The sequence below is a fragment of the Phyllobates terribilis genome, unplaced genomic scaffold, assembly GCF_046119375.1.
Source record: "Phyllobates terribilis strain yellow unplaced genomic scaffold, ASM4611937v1 Scaffold_5__5_contigs__length_657084704, whole genome shotgun sequence".
Lineage (NCBI taxonomy): Eukaryota > Metazoa > Chordata > Amphibia > Anura > Dendrobatidae > Phyllobates > Phyllobates terribilis.
Window position 1 is genome coordinate 84209401 of NW_027362765.1, and position 24968 is coordinate 84234368.

Sequence of the window (24968 nt, forward strand, 5' to 3'; positions counted from 1 at the left end):
AGTTCTAAAAAGTTCATTTTTTTCTCATTAAAGTACACTCTGCACCCCATCTTGACTGAAAAAAACACAAATGTAGAAATTTTTGCAAATTTATTAAAAAAGAAAAACTGAAATATCACATGGTCATAAGTATTCAGACCCTTTGCTCAGACATTCATATTTAAGTCACATGCTGTCCATTTCCTTGTGATCCTCCTTGAGATGGTTTTACTCCTTCATTGGAGTCCAGCTGTGTTTAATTAAACTGATAGGACTTGATTTTCAAAGGAACACACCTGTCTATATAAGACCTCACAGCTCACAGTGCATGTCAGATCAAATGAGAATCATGAGCTCAAAGGAACTGCCTAAGGAGCTCAGAGACAGAATTGTGGCAAGGCACAGATCTGGCCAAGGTTACAAAAGAATTTCTGCATTACTCAAGGTTCCTAAGAGCACAGTGGCCTCCATAATCCTTAAATGGAAGAAATTTGGGACCACCAGAAGTCTTCCTAGACCTGGCCGTCCAGCCAAACTGAGAAATTGTGGGAGAAGAGCCTTGGTGAGAGAGATAAAGAAGAACCCCAAGATCACTGTGGCTGAGCTCTAGATATGCAGTAGGTCGATGGGAGAAAGTTTCACAAAGTCAACTATCACTGCAGCCCTCCAACAGTCGGGCCTTTATGGCACAGTGGCCCGACGGAAGCCTCTCTCAGTGCAAGACATATAAAAGCCTGCATAGAGTTTGCTCAAAAACACATGAAAGACTCCCAGACTATGAGAAATAAGATGCTCTGGTCTGATGAGACGAAGATAGAACTTTTTGGCGATCATTCTAAGCGGTATGTGTGGAGAAAACCAGGCACTGCTAATCACCAGCCCAGTACAATCCCAACAGTGAAACATGGTGGTGGCAGCATCATGCTATGGGGGTGTTTTTCAGCTGCAGGGACAGGATGACTGGTTGCAATTGAAGGAAACATGAATGCGACCAAGTACAGAGATATCCTGGATGAAAACCTCTTCCAGAGTGTTCTGGACCTCATACTTGGCCGAAGGTTCATCTTCCAACAAGACAATGATCCTAAGCACACAGCTAAAATAACAAAAGAGTGGCTTCAGAACAACTCTGTGACCATTCTTGACTGGCCCAACCAGATCCCTGACCTAAACCCAATTGAACATCTCTGGAAAGACCAACATTCATCATCCAACCTGATGGAACTGGAGAGGATCTGCAAGGAAGAATGGCAGAGGATCCCCAAATCCAGGTGTGAAAAACTTGTTGCTTCATTCCCAAGAAGACTCATGGCTGTACTAGCTCAAAAGGGTACTTCTACTCAATACTGAGCTAAGGGTCTGAATACTTATGACCATTTGATATTTCAGTTTTTCTTTTTTAATAAATTTGCAAAAATTTCTACATTTGTTTTTTTTAAGTCAAGATGGGGTGCAGAGTGTACTTTAATGAGAAAAAATGAACTTTTTAGAATTTACGCTTGTCAGGTGAAAAATTGGTAAGTTTTAATGGCCCATGAGGCAACGTTTCAGTTCAACAGTGGTGACCTTTCTCAAGCTATACTATAATACTGTCCATATGTACAAGAATATAACTACTATAATACTGCCCCTATGTACAAGAATATAACTACTATAATACTGCCCCCTATGTACAAGAATATAACTACTATAATACTGCACCTATGTACAAGAATATAACTACTATAATACTGCCTCCTATATACAAGAATATAACTACTATAATACTGCCCCTATGTACAAGAATATACCTACTATAATACTGCTCCCTATGAACAAGAATATAACTACTATAATACTGCCCCCTATGTATAGGAATATAACTACTATAATACTGCTCCCTATGTGCAAGAATATAACTACTATAATACTACTCCTATGTACAAGAATATAACTACTATAATACTGCTCCCTATGTACAAGAATATAACTACTATAATACTGCCTCCTATATACAAGAATATAACTACTATAATACTGCCCCTATGTACAAGAATATAACTACTATAATACTGGCCCTGTGTACAAGAATATAACTGCTATAATACTGCCCCCTATGTACAAGAATATAACTACTATAATACTGCTCCTATGTACAAGAATATAACTACTATAATACTGCTCCCTATGTACAAGAATATAACTACTATAATACTGCCTCCTATATACAAGAATATAACTACTATAATACTGCCCCTATGTACAAGAATATAACTACTATAATACTGGCCCTGTGTACAGGAATATAACTGCTATAATACTGCTCCTATGTACAAGAATATAACTGCTATAATACTGCCCCCTATGTATAGGAATATAACTACTATAATACTGCTCCCTATGTACAACAATATAACTACGGTAATTTACAAGGCACACATTATCTCTGTACTAGAATCAAATACAAGACATACATGTGATGCTTATATGACCCTTTCACATTATAGTAATTTCTGAAACCCTGATGAAGATATTCAGAGGCACATTTATTATATATATCTATCTATTATATGTTCACGTTTTGTGAAATTATGTTTTTACTTTATCTTTCTTGGTATTTTTGGGAAGAATTCCTGGAAATTACTATGTACATCATAACATGTAAGAGATAGTAACTGGGGACATGTTTACTAAACAAGGGCCGTGTTTTCTGATCATAAATTATATTAGCTGTGTTTAGATTCAACAGATGCCATTCAGGGAGAGGTCAGCAGCCAACAGGAGGTCACCATCAAAACCCTTATTATATTGGTCCTCCTAATCTCCCCTTTATCTTATAACACAATATGATACATTATGCCGAAGTCTGGCTGCAGACTGGTTATTGCCGGACAAGTCGTGACTCTGAACTGAAGAAACCAAAACTCATGTACATTGGAAACCAAAATCAGTGAGGCAGGAGAAATAAAACCCTAGTACCTACGAGGCATTGAAATATCACACAGACATTGTTGCAATTTTATGTAAAGTACAGTACAGACCAAAAGTTTGGACACACCTTCTCATTTAAAGATTTTTCTGTATTTTCATGACTATGAAAATTGTACATTCACACTGAAGGCATCAAAACTATGAATTAACACATGTGGAATTATATACTTAACAAAAAAGTGTGAAACAACTGAAAATATGTCTTATATTCTAGGTTCTTCAAAGTAGCCACCTTTTGCTTTGATGACTGCTTTGCACACTCTTGGCATTCTCTTGATGAGCTTCAAGAGGTAGTCACCGGAAATGGTTTTCACTTCACAGGTGTGCCCTGTCAGGTTTAATAAGTGGGATTTCTTGCCTTATAAATGGGTTTGGGACCATCAGTTGTGTTGTGCAGAAGTCTGGTGAATACACAGCTGATAGTCCTACTGAATAGACTGTTAGCTGCTTTTTTCTTGCCATAATACAAATTCTAAGTAAAGAAAAACAAGTGGCCATCATTACTTTAAGAAATGAAGGTCAGTCAGTCCGAAAAATTGGGCAAACTTTGAAAGTGTCCCCAAGTGCAGTTTCAAAAACCATCAAGCGATACAAAGAAACTGGATCACATGAGGACCGCCCCAGGAAAGGAAGACCAAGAGTCACCTCTGCTTCTGAGGATAAGTTTATCCGAGTCACCAGCCTCAGAAATCGCAGGTTAACAGCAGCTCAGATTAGAGACCAGGTCAATGCCACACAGAGTTCTAGCAGCAGACACATCTCTACAACAACTGTTAAGAGGAGACTTTGTGCAGCAGGCCTTCATGGTAAAATAGCTGCTAGGAAACCACTGCTAAGGACAGGCAACAAGCAGAAGAGACAAGTTTGGGCTAAAGAACACAAGAAATGGACATTAGACCAGTGGAAATCTGTGCTTTGGTCTGATGAGTCCAAATTTGAGATCTTTGGTTCCAACCACCGTGTCTTTGTGCGATGCAGAAAAGGTGAACGGATGGACTCTACATGCCTGGTTCCCACCGTGAAGCATGGAGGAAGAGGTGTGATGGTGTGGGGGGTGCTTTGCTGGTGACTGTAGCGTCGGCGTCCCTGCCCTCTGCTAGGCAGGGACGCTGTTCCCCTCGCCTCTCTGCTCCGAGCCCGGCGTCCTCCTCCCGCTCTGCTGGCAGCGCGCGCTCCTTCCCGGCCACTGTGCTTAGGGCGCGCGCGCGCTTCCTCCCTCTTAAAGGGGCCGCGCGCACCGTCCTAAGGAGTCCCCGGCCAATGGCCGGAGGACTTCACCATATATAAGGCACCTCCTCCAAAATGGAGGTGCCCGAGCAATGTTGTTGCACTGTTCACTACTTTGCTTCAGCCCTCAGGTCCCGTTGCCAGTTACCTGCCTGATTCCTGCCAGAGTCCTGCCAGTTTGCTGTCTGTTTCCTGCCTGATTTTCCTGCTACCTGCCTGCTAGCCAGAGGTCCGACGGTCTGCCTTACTACTCCTGTCAGTCTGTCTAAGGACCAGCTTGCCCGCTCACCTGGGAGCGCACATCAAATACCTGCCTGCTTGCCTGAGGTCCGACGGTCTGCCTTCCAACTCTTGTCAGTCTGTCTATGGACCAGCTTGCCCGCTCACCTGGGAGCGCACATCTGCTACCTGCCTGCTAGCCTACCTGGAGGCTCTGCCGTCATGTGCTGTGACCACCTGCCTGTCCAGTGACTCCTGCCCACTCACCTGGGAGCGCTCATCTGCTGCCTGTCTGCTAGCCTACCTGGAGGCTCTGCCGTCACGTGCTGTGACCACCCGCCTGTCCAGAGACTTCTGCCCGCTCACCTGGGAGCGCTCATCTGCCGCCTGTCTGTTGGTCTTCCTGGAGGCTCCGCCGTCACATGCTGTGACCACCCGTTTATCCAGAGACTCTCGCCTGCTCACCTGGGAGCTCACGTCTACCATCAGCCGCCACAGGTCGTACCAACCCTTTACCCAGAGACTGCCCCGGTCACTTGCCGTGACCTCCTGCCCGTTCATCCAGAGACTGCCCCGGTCACTTGCCGTGACCTCCTGCCCGTCTACCCTGGTCGCCACCCGCTCCCTTACAAGGACCGCCCCCTTGTATAGTAGCTCAGAGGTTCCGCCTCCCAGACCCGTTACAGTTTGCTCGGGCCATGGAACCCGGTGGCACCCAAGCTCCCTCGCTCTCGGACCTCTGTCATGAACTGTCCCGTCAGAGGTCCCAACAGGAGTCCATCCTGGGTCACCTGCGGAATGTCAATTCTCGCCTGGACACTCTGACTGCTCCACCAGCAACCACCGCCAGTGCCATGACTCGCAACCCGGCAGCTCCGCTGCCCACCAATACCATGGTATCCTACCCCGGACCCCGGCTTTCTGCACCTCCTCGCTTCGGAGGCGACTCCGCCCAGGCTCGGGGCTTCATAAATCAGTGCACCCTGCACTTTGAACTCCTGTCCCACCAGTTTAACTCCGACCGGGCCAAAATTGCATTCATCATGTCCCATCTCACCGGGGAGGCCCTGGCCTGGCTAAATCCTCTATGGGAGAGAGGAGACCCCCTGGTGTCCGACTTGCCTGCCTTTCTCTTGGCTTTCCGGAAAGTCTTCGACGAACCCGGACAGAAGACCTCATCCGCATCCTCTCTGCTACGCCTCCGTCAGGGAAGTCTCACCGTGGGCCAATATGCCATATGGTTCCGTACCCTTGCCTCGGAGCTGGCTTGGGATAACGACGCTCTGGTATCCGTCTTCTGGGAGGGTCTGTCCGGCCGTATTAAAGATGAACTTGCCGGTCGGGACATTCCTACCACTCTCGATGACCTAATAACTCTTGCCACCCGGATTGACCTACGGTTCCAGGAGCGTGCCAAAGAGGTCACCCGTGAGAGGAGGTTTCCACGTCTAGCTCCTACTTTTCAGAAATCCGTCTCTCCCCAGGTACACTCTCCTGAGCCTATGCAGGTCGACCAGACCAAGATGGTCAAAACCCGTCAGGACTTACGCCGTGCCGAAGGGAGCTGCTTCTACTGTGGCAGTAAGGAGCACCGGATCCGTACCTGCCCGGAGAGGTCGGGAAACGCCTGTGTCTAGGTTCGCTCAGAGAGGTCAACCTAGACAAGAATAAATCCTCTCCATCTCTGCTACTGTCAGTCTCTATTATCTGCGGGGAGAATCGTTATTTCGAACTAGCCCAACTTGACTCTGGAGCGGCCGGGAATCTTATCTCACAGTCCCTGGTAGAAAAATACCGCATTCCCACCAAACCTCTGGCTGTACCAATATCTGTCGCTGCTGTGGATGGGGGCCTCTTACCACGTCCCATCCAACTCATCACCGAATCCGTAACTCTGCAGGTGGGAATGCTGCATTCTGAGAGCATCTCTTTTCATGTTCTGCCTGGACTCTCTCACGCCCTCTTACTAGGTCTACCTTGGCTCCAGAGACATGCACCCGTGCTTGACTGGCAGACCGGAGAAGTCCTTCGCTGGGGACAGGACTGTCATAAGACTTGTTTGGTTCCTGTTCATCCCGTCCGTCCTTCTCCTACCCCAACTAATCTACCTGGACTTCCGATTCCCTATTGGTCATTTGCTGATGTCTTTAATAAAAAGGAGGCAGAGACATTACCCCCTCATAGACCATACGACTGTCCTATCGACCTGTTACCCGGTACTACTCCTCCCCGTGGGCGTATTTACCCATTGTCCGCTGCTGAGACCCGGTCGATGTCCGAATATATTGAGGAGAATTTGGCCAGGGGATTCATCCGGAAATCTACCTCCCCGGCGGGAGCAGGCTTCTTCTTCGTAAAAAAGAAGGACGGCTCTCTCCGTCCCTGTATAGACTATAGAGGCCTTAACCAGATCACGGTGAAGAATAAGTACCCCCTTCCGCTCATTCCAGAATTATTTGATCGCCTGAGGGGGGCTAGAGTCTTCACCAAACTGGACCTCCGTGGGGCGTACAATCTGGTCCGTATCCGTCAAGGGGATGAATGGAAGACTGCATTCAACACCCGGGACGGCCACTATGAATATCTGGTAATGCCCTTTGGTCTCTGTAACGCTCCTGCCGTCTTTCAAGAGTTGGTCAATGACATCTTCCGGGACCTTCTCTACTCCTGCGTTGTGGTGTACCTGGACGACATCTTGGTCTTCTCTCCGGATCTCCAGACTCACCGGAGGGACGTTCGTCAGGTCCTGCTCAGGCTCAGGCAGAACCACCTCTTCGCTAAATATGAGAAGTGCCTCTTTGAGCAGACCTCGCTTCCGTTTTTGGGCTACATTATTTCTCAGACCGGCCTACGAATGGATCCAGAGAAACTGTCTGCCATCGAGAAATGGCCCCGACCGGAGGGGTTGAAGGCCATTCAGCGGTTCCTGGGCTTCGCCAACTACTACCGCCTCTTCATACCGCACTTCTCTTCCCGGACTGCCCCAATTTCCGCGCTCACCCGTAAGGGTACTAATCCCAAAGAGTGGCCGCCCGAAGCAGAGGAGGCCTTTCTTTCCTTAAAACAGGCCTTCTCTTCCGCCCCGGTGCTGCGTCGTCCGGACGGCAACAAGCAGTTCTTTCTGGAGGTTGACGCCTCCTCCTCTGGAGCCGGAGCTGTACTTACTCAAAAATCTTCTTCCGGGAGGATGGTAACTTGCGGCTTCTTCTCTAAACTCTTCTCCTCCTCAGAGCGCAATTATTCCATAGGAGACCGAGAGTTATTGGCCATCAAGCTGGCATTGGAGGAGTGGCGTTACCTACTCGAGGGGGCTCTTCATCCGGTAATAATTTACACTGACCACAAGAACTTGGCTTATCTCCAGCATGCCCAGAGACTTAATCCACGCCAAGCCCGGTGGTCCTTGTTTTTTGCTCGCTTCGATTTTGTTCTACATTTTCGCCCGGCTGACAAGAACATCAAAGCAGACGCCTTGTCCCGATCCTTTCTGGTATCTGATCTCGAGGAAGAACCTAAACATATCATTGATCCCGCTAGAGTAATGCAGGTGGCTCCCGTGAGTCTAAATCGTCTCCCTCCCGGTAAGACGTTCGTATCGGTACCTGATCGGGAGAAGATCCTACTGTAGTGCCGGCGTCCCTGCCCTCTGCTAGGCAGGGACGCTGCTCCCCTCACCGCTCTGCTCCGTGCCCGGCATCCTCCCCCCGCTCTGCTGTCAGCGCGCGCTCCGTCCCGGCGTCCTCCTCCTGCTCTGCTCTCAGCGCGCGCTGCTTCCCGGCCCCTGTGCTTAGGGCGCGCGCGCGCGCGCTCCCCTCCTCTTAAAGGGGCCGCGCGCGCCGCCCTAAAGAGTCCCCGGCCAATGGCCGGAGGACTTCATCATATATAAGGCACCTCCTCCAAAATGGAGGTGCCCGAGCAATGTTGTTTGCACCTGTGTCTCACCTGTGCTTCAGCCCTCAGGTCCCGTTGCCAGTTACCTGCCAGTTTCCTGCTAGTTACCTGCCAGTTACCTGCCTGATTCCTGCCTGAATACTTGTTACCTGTCTGCCAGTCTGAGGTCCGACGGTCTGCCTTACTACTCCTGTCAGTCTGTCTAAAGGACCAGCCTGCCCGCTCACCTGGGAGCGCATATCAGCTACCTGCCTGCTTGCCTGAGGTCCGACGGTCTGCCTTACTACTCCGGTCAGTCTGTCTATGGACCAGCTTGCCCGCTCACCTGGGAGCGCTTCTCCGTTATCTGCCTGCTTGCCAGCCCGGAGGCTCCGTTGTCACGTGCTGTGACCACCAGCTATCTCAGAGACTCTTGCCCGCTCACCTGGGAGCGCATCTCCGTTACCTGCCTGCTTGCCAGCCCGGAGGTCCCGTTGTCATGTGCGGTGACCACCAGCTATTCCAGAGACTCTTGCCCGCTCACCTGGGAGCGCTTCTCCGTTACCTACCTGCCTGCCAGCCCGGAGGTTCCGCCGTCACGTGCCGTGACCACCTGCTATTCCAGAGACTCTCGCTTGCTCACCTGGGAGCACACATCTACCATCTGCCTGCTAGCCTACCCGGAGGCTCAGCCATCACAGGTCGTACCTACCCCTTACCCAGAGACTGCCCTGATCACTTGCCGTAACTCCCTGTCCGTTCACCCAGAGACTGCCACCCGCTCCCTTACAAGGGCCGCCCCCTTGTATAGTAGCTCAGAGGTTCCGCCTCCCGGACCCGTTACAGTCCGCCTCCCGGACCCGTTACAGTTTGCTCGGGCCATGGAACCCGGTGGCACCCAAGCTCCCTCGCTCACGGACCTGTGTCATGAACTGTCCCGTCAAAGGTCCCAACAGGAGTCCATCCTGGGTCACCTGCGGAATGTCAATACTCTCCTGGACACTCTGACTGCACCACCTGCAGCCACTGCCAGTACCATGACTCGCAACCCGGCAGCTCCGCTACCCACTAATACCATGGTAACCTATCCCGGTCCCCGGCTGTCTGCACCTCCTCGCTTCGGAGGCGACTCCGTCCAGGCTCGGGGCTTCATAAATCAGTGCACCCTGCACTTTGAACTTTTGTCCCATCAGTTTAATTCCGACCGGGCCAAAATTGCCTTTATCATGTCCCATCTCACCGGGGAGGCCCTGGCCTGGCTAAATCCTCTATGGGAGAGAGGAGACCCCCTGGAGGCCAACTTGCCTGCTTTTCTCTCGGCTTTCCGGAAAGTCTTCGACGAACCCGGACGGAAGACCTCATCCGCATCCTCTCTGCTACGCCTCCGTCAGGAGGGTCTCACCGTGGGCCAATATGCCATACAGTTCCGCACCCTTGCCTCGGAGCTGGCTTGGGATAACGACGCTCTGGTATCCGTCTTCTGGGAGGGTCTGTCCGGTCGTATTAAAGATGAACTTGCTGGTCGGGACATTCCTACCTCTCTCGATGATCTAATAACCCTTGCCACCCGGATTGACCTACGGTTCCAGGAGCGTGCCAAAGAGGTTACCCGTGAGAGAAGGATTCCACGTTTAGCTCCTACTTTCCAGAAACCCGTCATTCCCTCCATCTCTCCCCAGGTACACTCTCCTGAGCCTATGCAGGTCGACCAGACCAAGATGGTCAAAACCCGTCAGGACTCACGCCGTGCCGAGGGGAGCTGCTTCTACTGTGGCAGTAAGGAGCACCGGATCCGTGCCTGCCCGGAGAGGTCGGGAAACGCCTGTGTCTAGGTTCGCTCAGAGAGGTCCACCTAGACAAGAATAAATCCTCTCCATCCCTGCTGTTGTCAGTTTCGATCATCTACGGGGAGAACCGTTATTTCGAACTAGCCCAACTTGACTCTGGAGCAGCCGGGAACCTTATTTCACAGTCCCTGGTTGAGAAATACCGCATCCCCACCAAACCTCTGGCTGTACCCTTGTCTGTCGCTGCCGTGGATGGGGGCCTCTTACCTCGCCCCATTCAACTCATCACCGAACCCATTACCCTGCAGGTGGGAATGCTGCATTCTGAAAGTATCTCCTTTCATGTTCTGCCTGGACTCTCTCACGCCCTCTTGCTAGGTCTGCCCTGGCTCCAGAGACATGCACCCGTGCTAGACTGGCAAACCGGAGAGGTCCTTCGCTGGGGACAAGACTGTCATAAAACCTGCCTGGTTCCCGTCCATCCCGTCCGTCCCTCTCCTACCCCAGCTAATCTACCTGGACTTCCGATTCCTTATTGGTCTTATGCAGATGTCTTTAATAAAAAGGAGGCAGAGACATTACCACCACATAGACCATACGACTGTCCCATCGATCTGCTACCCGGTACTACTCCTCCCCGTGGGCGTATCTATCCTTTATCCGCTGCTGAGACCCGGTCAATGTCCGAATATATTGAGGAGAATCTGGCCAGAGGATTCATCCGGAAATCTACCTCCCCGGCGGGAGCAGGCTTCTTTTTCGTCAAAAAGAAGGACGGCTCTCTCCGTCCCTGTATAGACTATAGAGGCCTAAACCTGATCACGGTGAAGAATAAGTACCCCCTTCCGCTCATTCCAGAATTATTTGATCGTCTGAGGGGGGCTAGGATCTTCACCAAACTGGACCTTCGTGGGGCGTACAACCTGGTTCGTATTCGTCAGGGGGATGAATGGAAGACGGCATTCAACACCCGGGACGGCCACTATGAATACCTGGTAATGCCCTTTGGTCTCTGTAATGCTCCTGCCGTCTTTCAAGAGTTGGTCAATGACATCTTCCGGGACCTTCTCTACTCCTGCGTAGTGGTGTACCTGGACGACATCTTGGTCTTCTCTCCGGATCTCCAGACTCACCGGAGGGACGTTCGTCAGGTCCTGCTCAGGCTAAGGCAGAACCATCTCTACGCTAAATTTGAGAAGTGCCTCTTTGAGCAGACCTCGCTTCCGTTTCTGGGCTACATTATCTCTCAGACCGGCCTACAAATGGATCCTGAGAAACTGTCTGCCATCGAGAAATGGCCCCGACCGGAGGGGTTGAAGGCCATTCAGCGATTCCTGGGCTTCGCCAACTACTACCGCCTCTTCATACCACACTTCTCTTCCCGGACGGCCCCAATTTCTGCGCTCACCCGTAAAGGTACTAATCCCAAAGAGTGGCCACCCGAAGCAGAGGAGGCCTTTCTTTCCCTTAAACAGGCCTTCTCTTCCGCCCCGGTGCTGCATCGCCCAGATGGCAACAAGCAGTTCTTCCTGGAAGTTGACGCCTCCTCCTCTGGAGCCGGAGCGGTACTTACTCAAAAATCATCTTCCGGGAGGATGGTAACTTGTGGCTTCTTCTCTAAACTCTTCTCCTCCTCTGAGCGCAACTATTCCATAGGAGACCGAGAGTTATTGGCCATCAAACTGGCATTGGAGGAGTGGCGTTACCTGCTCGAGGGGCCTCTTCACCCGGTAATAATTTACACTGACCACAAGAATTTGGCTTACCTCCAGCATGCCCAGAGACTTAACCCGCGCCAAGCCCGGTGGTCCTTGTTTTTTGCTCGTTTTGATTTTGTCCTTCATTTTCGCCCGGCTGACAAAAACGTCAAGGCGGACGCCTTGTCTCGATCCTTTCTGGTGTCTGATCTCGAGGAGGATCCGAAACATATCATCGATCCCGCCAGAGTAATGCAGGTGGCTCCCGTGAGTCTAAATCGTCTTCCTCCTGGTAAGACGTTCGTACCAGTACCTGATCGGGAGAAGATCCTACACTGGGGTCATTCGTCTAAACTAGCTGGCCACGCCGGTCAGAAAAAGACCCTCCAGCTTATTACCCGGCACTACTGGTGGCCTAACCTGCACAAGGATGTAATAGACTTTGTTTCTGCCTGTGTGTCCTGCGCCCGCAACAAAGTTCCGAGACACCTGCCGGCCGGCCGCCTCCTACCTCTGCCAGTACCTGCTGCCCCCTGGCAGCATATAGCGATGGACTTCATTACTGATCTGCCCGTCTCTGCCGGTTGTACGGTCATTTGGGTGGTCGCTGACCGCTTCTCCAAGATGGCTCACTTCATTTCACTGCCAGGTCTTCCGTCTGCACCCGAGCTGGCTAAAGACTTTATCCGCCACATCTTCCGTCTTCATGGCCTGCCCCGTCACATCGTGTCGGATCGTGGGGTACAGTTCACTTCCCGTTTCTGGAGAGCCACTTGTAAATTGCTGGACGTCACCCTGGACTTCTCCTCCGCTTACCACCCACAGTCTAATGGTCAAGTGGAGCGGATCAATCAGAACCTGACCAGTTACCTTCGGCACTTCGTTAATGCCCACCATTCTGACTGGGTGGATCTCCTGCCTTAGGCCGAATTCTCGTACAACAATCACGAGAGCGAGTCTTCCTCCAAATCCCCGTTTTTTGTAGTCTACGGTCAGCATCCTCGGATCCCGTTTCCCGTCTCCACCTCGGCGGACAATCCGGCTGCGGAATCTCTTGTTAACAAATTTTCCTCCATATGGGAGAGTACCCGGTCCGCACTCCTTCTGTCATCCGAGCGTATGAAAAGACACGCTGACAAAAAACGTCTGGACCCTCCTCAATTCCGCCCTGGGGATAAAGTCTGGCTCTCGTCCAAATATGTCCGGCTCAAGATCCCTTCCTATAAGTTAGGGCCTCGGTTCATCGGCCCACTGGAGGTCATCAGTCAGATCAACCCGGTGGCCTATAAATTGAAACTCCCGGCCAACTTACGGATCCCTAACTCCTTCCATGTGTCTCTCCTCAAACCTGTGGTGCTTAACTCTTTTTCCAAGTCTACAGGTACGCCTCCTGCTCCGGTTTCTGCTGAGGACGAGTTTGAGGTAGAGAACATTCTTGCCACCAAAAGGGTAAGAGGAAAGACCTTTTTCCTGGTAGATTGGAGGGGGTTTGGTCCTGAGGAGAGAACGTGGGAGCCCCGGGAGAACATCCATGCCCCTCTCATCCTAGCTAAATTTCTGTCTGGCCTAAAAAAGGGGGGGCCTAAAGGGGGGGGTACTGTAGTGCCGGCGTCCCTGCCCTCTGCTAGGCAGGGACGCTGCTCCCCTCACCGCTCTGCTCCGTGCCCGGCATCCTCCCCCCGCTCTGCTGTCAGCGCGCGCTCCGTCCCGGCGTCCTCCTCCTGCTCTGCTCTCAGCGCGCGCTCCTTCCCGGCCCCTGTGCTTAGGGCGCGCGCGCGCTCCCCTCCTCTTAAAGGGGCCGCGCGCGCCGCCCTAAAGAGTCCCCGGCCAATGGCCGGAGGACTTCATCATATATAAGGCACCTCCTCCAAAATGGAGGTGCCCGAGCAATGTTGTTTGCACCTGTGTCTCACCTGTGCTTCAGCCCTCAGGTCCCGTTGCCAGTTACCTGCCAGTTTCCTGCTAGTTACCTGCCAGTTACCTGCCTGATTCCTGCCTGAATACTTGTTACCTGTCTGCCAGTCTGAGGTCCGACGGTCTGCCTTACTACTCCTGTCAGTCTGTCTAAAGGACCAGCCTGCCCGCTCACCTGGGAGCGCATATCAGCTACCTGCCTGCTTGCCTGAGGTCCGACGGTCTGCCTTACTACTCCGGTCAGTCTGTCTATGGACCAGCTTGCCCGCTCACCTGGGAGCGCTTCTCCGTTATCTGCCTGCTTGCCAGCCCGGAGGCTCCGTTGTCACGTGCTGTGACCACCAGCTATCTCAGAGACTCTTGCCCGCTCACCTGGGAGCGCATCTCCGTTACCTGCCTGCTTGCCAGCCCGGAGGTCCCGTTGTCACGTGCGGTGACCACCAGCTATTCCAGAGACTCTTGCCCGCTCACCTGGGAGCGCTTCTCCGTTACCTACCTGCCTGCCAGCCCGGAGGTTCCGCCGTCACGTGCCGTGACCACCTGCTATTCCAGAGACTCTCGCTTGCTCACCTGGGAGCACACATCTACCATCTGCCTGCTAGCCTACCCGGAGGCTCAGCCATCACTGGTCGTACCTACCCCTTACCCAGAGACTGCCCTGATCACTTGCCGTAACTCCCTGTCCGTTCACCCAGAGACTGCCACCCGCTCCCTTACAAGGGCCGCCCCCTTGTATAGTAGCTCAGAGGTTCCGCCTCCCGGACCCGTTACAGTCCGCCTCCCGGACCCGTTACACCTACACTGGGGTCATTCGTCTAAACTAGCTGGCCACGCCGGTCAGAAAAAGACCCTCCAGCTTATTTCCCGGCACTACTGGTGGCCTAACCTGCGCAAGGATGTAATAGACTTTGTTTCTGCCTGTGTGTTCTGTGCCCGCAACAAAGTTCCGAGACACCTGCCAGCCGGTCGCCTTCTTCCTCTGCCAGTACCTGCTGCCCCCTGGCAGCATATAGCGATGGACTTCATAACTGATCTTCCCGTCTCTGCCGGTTGTACGGTCATTTGGGTGGTCGCTGACCGCTTTTCCAAGATGGCTCACTTCATTCCCCTGCCAGGCCTCCCGTCTGCACCCGAGCTGGCTAAAGACTTTATCTGCCACATCTTCCGTCTTCATGGCCTGCCCCGTCACATCGTGTCGGATCGTGGGGTACAGTTCACTTCTCGTTTCTGGAGAGCCACTTGTAAATTGCTAGACGTCACCCTGGACTTCTCCTCCGCTTACCATCCACAGTCTAATGGTCAAGTGGAGCGGATCAATCAGATCCTGACCAGTTACCTCCGGCACTTCGTTAATGCCCACCATTCTGACTGGGTGGATCTCCTGCCATGGGCCGAATTCTCGTACAACAATCACGAGAGCGAATCTTCCTCCAAATCCCCGTTTTTTGTAGTCTTCGGTCAGCATCCTCGGATCCCGTTTCCCGTCTCCACCTCGGTGGACAATCCGGCTGCGGAATCTTTTGTTAACAAATTTTCCTCCACATGGGAGAGTACCCGGTCCGCACTCCTTCTGTCATCCGAGCGTATGAAAAGACATGCCGACAAAAAACGTCTGGATCCTCCTCAATTCCGTCCAGGGGATAAGGTCTGGCTCTCATCTAAATATGTCCGACTCAAGATACCTTCTTACAAGTTAGGGCCTCGGTTCATCGGTCCTCTGGAGGTCATCAGTCAGATCAACCCGGTGGCCTATAAATTAAAACTCCCGGCCAACTTACGGATCCCTAACTCCTTCCATGTATCTCTCCTCAAACCTGTGGTACTTAACTCTTTTTCCAAGTCTACAGGTACGCCTCCTGCTCCGGTTTCTGCTGAGGACGAGTTTGAGGTAGAGAACATTCTTGCCACCAAAAGGGTAAGAGGAAAGACCTTTTTTCTAGTAGATTGGAGGGGGTTTGGTCCTGAGGAGAGAACGTGGGAGCCCCGGGAGAACATCCATGCCCCTCTTATCCTAGCTAAATTTCTGTCTGGCCTAAAGAAGGGGGGGCCTAAAGGGGGGGGTACTGTAGCGTCGGCGTCCCTGCCCTCTGCTAGGCAGGGACGCTGTTCCCCTCACCTCTCTGCTCCGAGCCCGGCGTCCTCCTCCCGCTCTGCTGGCAGCGCGCGCTCCTTCCCGGCCACTGTGCTTAGGGCGCGCGCTTCCTCCCTCTTAAAGGGGCCGCGCGCGCCGTCCTAAGGAGTCCCCGGCCAATGGCCGGAGGACTTCACCATATATAAGGCACCTCCTCCAAAATGGAGGTGCCCGAGCAATGTTGTTGCACTGTTCACTACTTTGCTTCAGCCCTCAGGTCCCGTTGCCAGTTACCTGCCTGATTCCTGCCAGAGTCCTGCCAGTTTGCTGTCTGTTTCCTGCCTGATTCCTGCCAGAGTCCTGCCAGTTTGCTGTCTGTTTCCTGCCTGATTTTCCTGCTACCTGCCTGCTAGCCAGAGGTCCGACGGTCTGCCTTACTACTCCTGTCAGTCTGTCTAAGGACCAGCTTGCCCGCTCACCTGGGAGCGCACATCAAATACCTGCCTGCTTGCCTGAGGTCCGACGGTCTGCCTTCCAACTCTTGTCAGTCTGTCTATGGACCAGCTTGCCCGCTCACCTGGGAGCGCACATCTGCTACCTGCCTGCTAGCCTACCTGGAGGCTCTGCCGTCACATGCTGTGACCACCTGCCTGTCCAGTGACTCCTGCCCGCTCACCTGGGAGCGCTCATCTGCTGCCTGTCTGCTAGCCTACCTGGAGGCTCTGCCGTCACGTGCTGTGACCACCCGCCTGTCCAGAGACTTCTGCCCGCTCACCTGGGAGCGCTCATCTGCCGCCTGTCTGTTGGTCTTCCTGGAGGCTCCGCCGTCACATGCTGTGACCACCCGTTCATCCAGAGACTCTCGCCTGCTCACCTGGGAGCTCACGTCTATCATCAGCCGCCACAGGTCGTACCAACCCTTTACCTAGAGACTGCCCCGGTCACTTGCCGTGACCATCTGCCCGTTCATCCAGAGACTGCCCCGGTCACTTGCCGTGACCATCTGCCCGTTCATCCAGAGACTGCCTCGGTCACTTGCCGTGACCATCTGCCCGTTCATCCAGAGACTGCCCCGGTCACTTGCCGTGACCATCTGCCCGTTCATCCAGAGACTGCCCCGGTCACTTGCCGTGACCATCAGCCCGTCCATCCAGAGACTGCCCCGGTCACTTGCCGTGACCTCCAGCCCGTTCACTCAGAGACTGTCCCGGTCACCTGCTGTGACCTTCTGCCCGTCTTCCCTGGTCGCCACCCGCTCCCTTACAAGAACTGCCCCCTTGTATAGTAGCTCAGAGGTTCCGCCTCCCAGACCCGTTACAGTTTGCTCGGGCCATGGAACCCGGTGGCACCCAAGCTCCCTCGCTCTCGGACCTGTGTCATGAACTGTCCCGTCAAAGGTCCCAACAGGAGTCCATCCTGGGTCACCTGCGGAATGTCAATACTCGCCTGGACACTCTGACTGCTCCACCAGCAACCTCCGCCAGTGCCATGTCTCGCAATCCGGCAGCTCCGCTGCCCACTAATACCATGGTATCCTACCCCGGACCCCGGCTTTCTGCACCTCCTCGCTTCGGAGGCGACTCCGCCCAGGCTCGGGGCTTCATAAATCAGTGCACCCTGCACTTTGAACTATTGTCCCACCAGTTTAACTCCGACCGGGCCAAAATTGCATTCATCATGTCCCATCTCACCGGGGAGGCCCTGGCCTGGCTAAATCCTCTATGGGAGAGAGGAGACCCCCTGGTGTCCAACTTGCCTGCTTTTCTCACGGCTTTCCGGAAAGTCTTCGACGAACCCGGACGGAAGACCTCATCCGCATCATCACTGCTACGCCTCCGTCAGGGAAGTCTCACCGTGGGCCAATATGCCATACGGTTCCGTACCCTTGCCTCGGAGCTGGCCTGGGATAACGACGCTCTGGTATCCGTCTTCTGGGAGGGTCTGTCCGGCCGTATTAAAGATGAACTTGCCGGTCGGGACATTCCTACCACTCTCGATGACCTAATAACTCTTGCCACCCGGATTGACCTACGGTTCCAGGAGCGTGCCAAAGAGGTCACCCGTGAGAGGAGGTTACCTTGTCTAGCTCCTACTTTTCAGAAACCCGTCACTCCCTCCGTCTCTACCCAGGTACACTCTCCTGAGTCTATGCAGGTCGACCAGACCAAGATGGTCAAAACCCGTCAGGACTTACGCCGTGCCGAGGGGAGCTGCTTCTACTGTGGCAGTAAGGAGCACCGGATCCGTGCCTGCCCGGAGAGGTCGGGAAACGCCTGTGTCTAGGTTCGCTCAGAGAGGTCAACCTAGACAAGAATAAATCCTCTCCATCTCTGCTGCTGTCAGTCTCAATCGTCTGCGGGGAGAACCGTTATTTCGAACTAGCCCAACTTGACTCTGGAGCAGCCGGGAATCTTATTTCACAGTCCCTGGAAGAGAAATACCGCATCCCCACCAAACCTCTGGCTGTACCCTTGTCTGTTGCTGCCGTGGATGGGGGCCTCTTACCACGCCCCATCCAACTCATCACCGAATCCATTACTCTGCAGGTGGGAATGCTGCATTCTGAGAGTATCTCCTTTCATGTTCTGCCTGGACTCTCTCACGCCCTCTTGCTAGGCCTACCTTGGCTCCAGAGACATGCACCCGTGCTTGACTGGCAGACCGGAGAAGTCCTTCGCTGGGGACAAGACTGCCATAAGACCTGTCTGGTTCCCGTCCATCCCGTCCGTCCTTCTCCTACCCCAGCTAATCTACCTGGACTTCCGATTCCTTATTGGTCTTATGCTGATGTCTTTAATAAAAAGTAAGCAGAGACACTACCTCCTCATAGACCATACGACTGCCCTATCGACCTGTTACCTGGTACTACTCCTCCCCGTGGGCGTATTTATCCTTTATCCGCTGCTGAGACCCGGTCGATGTCCGAATATATTGAGGAGAATCTGGCCAGGGGATTCATCCGGAAATCTACCTCCCCGGCGGGAGCAGGCTTCTTCTTCGTAAAAAAGAAGGACGGCTCTCTCCGTCCCTGTATAGACTATAGAGGCCTTAACCAGATCACAGTGAAGAATAAGTACCCCCTTCCGCTCATTCCGGAGTTATTTGATCGTCTGAGGGGGGCTAGAATCTTCACCAAACTGGACCTCCGTGGGGCGTACAACCTGGTTCGTATCCGTCAGGGGGATGAATGGAAGACGGCATTCAACACCCGGGACGGCCACTATGAATATCTGGTAATGCCCTTTGGTCTCTGTAATGCTCCTGCCGTCTTTCAAGAGTTGGTCAATGACATCTTCCGGGACCTTCTCTACTCCTGCGTAGTGGTGTACCTGGACGACATCTTGGTCTTCTCTCCGGATCTCCAGACTCACCGGAGGGACGTTCGTCAGGTCCTGCTCAGGCTCAGGCAGAATCACCTCTTCGCTAAATACGAGAAGTGCCTCTTTGAGCAGACCTCGCTTCCGTTTTTGGGCTACATTATTTCTCAGACCGGCCTACGAATGGATCCAGAGAAACTGTCTGCCATCGAGAAATGGCATCGACCGGAGGGGTTGAAGGCCATTCAGCGATTCCTGGGCTTCGCCAACTACTACCGCCTCTTCATACCACACTTCTCTTCCCGGACTGCCCCAATTTCCGCGCTCACCCGTAAGGGTACTAATCCCAAAGAGTGGCCGCCCGAAGCAGAGGAGGCCTTTCTTTCCCTAAAACAGGCCTTCTCTTCCGCCCCGGTGCTGCATCGCCCGGACGGCAACAAGCAGTTCTTCCTGGAAGTTGACGCCTCCTCCTCTGGAGCCGGAGCGGTACTTACTCAAAAATCATCTTCCGGGAGAATGGTAACTTTTGGCTTCTTCTCCAAACTCTTCTCCTCTTCTGAGCGCAACTATTCCATAGGAGACCGAGAGTTATTGGCCATCAAACTGGCATTGGAGGAGTGGCGTTACCTACTCGAGGGGGCTCTTCACCCGGTAATATTTTACACTGACCACAAGAACTTGGCTTACCTCCAGCATGCCCAGAGACTTAACCCGCGCCAAGCCCGGTGGTCTTTGTTTTTTGCTCGCTTTGATTTTGTTCTTCATTTTCGCCCGGCTGACAAAAACGTCAAAGCAGATGCCTTGTCCCGATCCTTTCTGGTGTCCGATCTCGAGGAAGAACCTAAACATATCATCGATCCCGCCAGAGTAATGCAGGTGGCTCCCGTGAGCCTAAATCGTCTCCCTCCCGGTAAGACGTTTGTATCAGTACCTGATCGGGAGAAGATCCTACACTGGGGTCACTCGTCTAAACTAGCTGGCCACGCCGGTCAGAAAAAGACCCTCCAGCTTATTGCCCGGCACTACTGGTGGCCTACCCTGCACAAGGACGTAATAGACTTTGTTTCTGCCTGTGTGTCCTGCGCCCGCAACAAAGTCCCGAGACACCTGCCAGCCGGTCGCCTTCTTCCGCTTCCTGTGCCTGCTGCCCCCTGGCAGCATATTGCTATGGACTTCATAACTGATCTCCCCGTCTCTGCCGGTTGTACGGTCATTTGGGTGGTCGCTGACCGCTTTTCCAAGATGGCTCACTTTATTCCCCTGCCTGGCCTCCCGTCTGCACCCGAGCTGGCTAAAGACTTTATCCGCCACATCTTCCGTCTTCATGGCCTGCCCCTCCACATCGTGTCGGATCGTGGGGTACAGTTCACCTCACGTTTCTGGAGAGCCACTTGTAAACTGCTAGACGTCACCCTGGACTTCTCTTCCGCTTACCACCCACAGTCCAATGGTCAAGTGGAGCGGATCAATCAGAACCTGACCAGTTACCTCCGGCACTTCGTTAATGCCCATCATTCTGACTGGGTGGATCTCCTACCATGGGCCGAGTTCTCCTATAACAATCACGAGAGCGAATCCTCCTCCAAATCCCCGTTTTTTGTAGTCTTCGGTCAGCATCCTCGGATTCCTTTTCCTGTCTCCACCTCTGTGGACAACCCGGCTGCGGAATCTCTCGTTAGCAAATTTTCCTCCATTTGGGAGAGTACCCGATCCGCACTCCTTCAGTCGTCCGAACGAATAAGAAGACACGCTGACAAAAAACGCCTGGATCCTCCACAATTTCGTCCTGGAGATAAAGTCTGGCTCTCATCTAAATATGTCCGACTCAAGATACCTTCTTACAAGTTAGGGCCTCGGTTCATCGGTCCTCTGGAGGTCATCAGTCAGATCAACCCGGTGGCCTATAAATTAAAACTCCCGGCCAACTTACGGATCCCTAACTCCTTCCATGTATCTCTCCTCAAACCTGTGGTACTTAACTCTTTTTCCAAGTCTACAGGTACGCCTCCTGCTCCGGTTTCTGCTGAGGACGAGTTTGAGGTAGAGAACATTCTTGCCACCAAAAGGGTAAGAGGAAAGACCTTTTTTCTAGTAGATTGGAGGGGGTTTGGTCCTGAGGAGAGAACGTGGGAGCCCCGGGAGAACATCCATGCCCCTCTTATCCTAGCTAAATTTCTGTCTGGCCTAAGAAAGGGGGGCCTAAAGGGGGGGGTACTGTAGCGCCGGCGTCCCTGCCCTCTGCTAGGCAGGGACGCTGTTCCCCTCACCTCTCTGCTCCGTGCCCGGCGTCCTCCTCCCGCTCTGCTGGCAGCGCGCGCTCCTTCCCGGCCACTGTGCTTAGGGCGCGCGCGCGCTCTCCCTCCCTCTTAAAGGGGCCGCGCGCGCCGTCCTAAGGAGTCCCCGGCCAATGGCCGGAGGACTTCACCATATATAAGGCACCTCCTCCAAAATGGAGGTGCCCGAGCAATGTTGTTGCACTGTTCTCTACTCTGCTTCAGCCCTCAGGTCCCGTTGCCAGTTACCTGCCAGTTACCTGCCAGATTCCTGCCTGATTATCTGCTACCTGCCTGCTAGTCTGAGGTCCGACGGTCTGCCTTACTACTCCTGTCAGTCTGTCTAAGGACCAGCCTGCCCGCTCACCTGGGAGCGCACATCAGCCACCTGCCTGCTTGCCCGAGGTCCGACGGTCTGCCTTCCAACTCCTGTCAGTCTGTCTATGGACTAGCTTGCCCGCTCACCTGGGAGCACACACCTGCTACCTGCCTGCTAGTCTACCTGGAGGCTCCGCCGTCACGTGCTGTGACCACCTGCCTGTCCAGTGACTCCTGCTCGCTCACCTGGGAGCGCTCATCTGCTGCCTGTCTGCTAGCCTACCTGGAGGCTCTGCCGTCACGTGCTGTGACCACCCGCCTGTCCAGAGACTTCTGCCCGCTCACCTGGGAGCGCTCATCTGCCGCCTGTCTGTTGGTCTTCCTGCAGGCTCCGCCGTCACATGCTGTGACCACCCGTTCATCCAGAGACTCTCGCCTGCTCACCTGGGAGCTCACGTCTATCATCAGCCGCCACAGGTCGTACCAACCCTTTACCTAGAGACTGCCCCGGTCACTTGCCGTGACCATCTGCCCGTTCATCGAGAGACTGCCCCGGTCACTTGCCGTGACCATCTGCCCGTTCATTCAGAGACTGCCCCGGTCACTTGCCGTGACCATCAGCCCGTCCATCCAGAGACTGCCCCGGTCACTTGCCGTGACCTCCAGCCCGTTCACTCAGAGACTGTCCCGGTCACCTGCTGTGACCTCCTGCCCGTCTTCCCTGGTCGCCACCCGCTCCCTTACAAGGACTGCCCCCTTGTATAGTAGCTCAGAGGTTCCGCCTCCCAGACCCGTTACAAGTTATATTCTTGTACATACGGGCCAGTATTATAGTAGGTATATTCTTGTACATAGGAGGCAGTATTATAGTAGTTATATTCTTGTACATAGGGGCAGTATTATAGTAGTTATATTCTTGTACATAGGGGCAGTATTATAGTAGTTATATTCTTGTACATAGGGGCAGTATTATAGTAGTTATATTCTTGTACATAGGAGCAGTATTATAGTAGTTATATTATTGTATATAGGGGCAGTATTATAGTAGTTATATTCTTGTACATAGGAGGCAGTATTATAGTAGTTATATTCTTGTACATAGGGGCAGTATTATAGTAGTTATATTCTTGTACATAGGGGCAGTATTATAGTAGTTATATTCTTGTACATAGGGGCAGTATTATAGTAGTTATATTCTTGTACATAGGAGCAGTATTATAGTAGTTATATTATTGTATATAGGGGCAGTATTATAGTAGTTATATTCTTGTACATAGGGGCAGTATTATAGTAGTTATATTCTTGTACATAGGAGCAGTATTATAGTAGTTATATTATTGTATATAGGGGCAGTATTATAGTAGTGATATTCTTGTACATAGGGGCAGTATTATAGTAGTTATATTCTTGTACATAGGGGACAGTATTATAGTAGTTATATTCATGTACGTAGGGAACATTATTATAGTAGTTATATTCTTATACATAGGGGCAGTATTATAGTAGGTATATTCTTGTACATAGGGGCAGTATTATAGTAGTTATATTTTTGTACATAGGAGCAGTATTATAGTAGTTATATTCTTGTATATAGGAAGCAGTATTATAGTAGTTATATTCTTGTACATAGGAGCAGTATTATAGTAGTTATATTCTTGTACATAGGGGCAGTATTCTAGTAGTTATATTCCTGTACATAGGAGCAGTATTATAGTAGTTATATTCTTGTACATAGGGGCAGTATTATAGTAGTTATATTCTTGTACATAGGAGCAGTATTATAGTAGTTATATTCTTGTACATAGGGGCAGTATTATAGTAGTTATATTCTTGTACATAGGGGCAGTATTATAGTAGTTATGTTCTTGTACATAGGAACAGTATTATAATAGTTAACGTATATTTTTGCACATAAGGGCAGTATTATAGTAGTTATATTCTTGTACATAAGGGCGATAATATAGTAGTTAAATTCTTGAACATAAGGACCATTAATATAGTAGTTATATTACACACATGTGGCAATATAATAGAATAGTAATAGTTCATTTTTTATATATGAGGCAGTATCATATGGTTGTTGTGTAGAGAACAGATTAATGCCTTGTGTATAATTAAGACTAATAATATTTATACCTTTGTTACTGTCACAGGATTACAGCATAAATCTAAAATGACGGCATCTGCTGTACGTACTATCTGTCTTGGCATATAAAAATTACATCCAATTAGTTACCCAAGTATGTATACACCCGAACTTGTATTAAAAACAAATTTAATTAAAGAATATTCACAATATACCACTGTATATTATAGCAGGTAAAGCATGTATATGAGTTGTGTAAGGGAGAACATGCAAACTCCAAGACATGTTGCTCCAGAAAATATCAGAAAACACCCTTGGATATTGCACAGAGAACTGTAAAGACCATGAAAACTCAAAAAGACCTCAGAAAATGCGAATTCATGTGGACACCAGCAGTAGCACCAACCCAGGAAGCTTTCACATACTAAGTGCTGCTATGATGGACTTTCTAAGTTCTCCAACTAGCTGGTGGTGGTATCTCATGACCCCATAACCTTCTGATATATTTCCATGATATTGATATATAAGGACATGGTGTAAAATAGAGAATCCTGAAACTGATGGTATTATTAATAAACTTTGACCTTTAATAAAACAAGTTACTGTTCTTATCTCACAAAATTATGAAGCAATGCTCCTTCCAAGGTATTTATAGCTCTGTGACACAATGTTATATTTATGTTTAATCATTTTTATTACTTTTTTTGTGTATTGAGAGAAGGAGATACAAAAAGGTCACACAGGACCAAGCTATGGGGAAAAAACCCCATAAAATATACCCAAAACCAAACAACCTGCTTTCCATTACTCTCTCCCTTGACATCTAGACATAGTACCCCAAGAGAGATTAGATATTAAGATATTAGGTGAAGGTCCTATTTAGAATTTGCTTGTTATATGATATCTCGTGAAAGCAGGTTTAATACTTTCTCATAGGTGAGAGAAGTCCGATGGTCAAGGGGCGGTTGGGACATCTGGAACTTCGGAACATCTAATGAAGGAGATCCAAGGTTGTCAGGAATTTTACAAAGTCTCTGCTGACAACTCTTCCTTTTGAAATGAATAAGACATCTTTAAAGTGTTGTGCCACCGCGGCAACAGGTTTTGGGGTCAGGTGGGTAGAAGTTGATCTAAATAATGGTTTGATCTGGCTGGGATCTTGTAATTCTTCACCAGCGCAAAATTAGCTATTCAGAAATTGCATGAGAAGAAGAATGCTCTTGGACAATTTGAGGGAGGT

At 51.2% G+C, this 24968-nt stretch overlaps 1 long non-coding RNA gene across 2 annotated transcripts in view; it reads left to right on the forward strand.

Moving 5' to 3' along the window:
• Window positions 1–24137, forward strand: part of LOC141270889 (uncharacterized) — a 30506-nt gene extending 6369 nt beyond the window's left edge. For both annotated transcript variants that reach the window (XR_012321749.1, XR_012321750.1), the window contains one exon: window positions 23796–24137. This is a non-coding gene — a long non-coding RNA (uncharacterized lncRNA). The remainder of the gene's footprint in view (window positions 1–23795) is intronic.
• The last annotated feature ends 831 nt before the right edge of the window (window positions 24138–24968 follow it).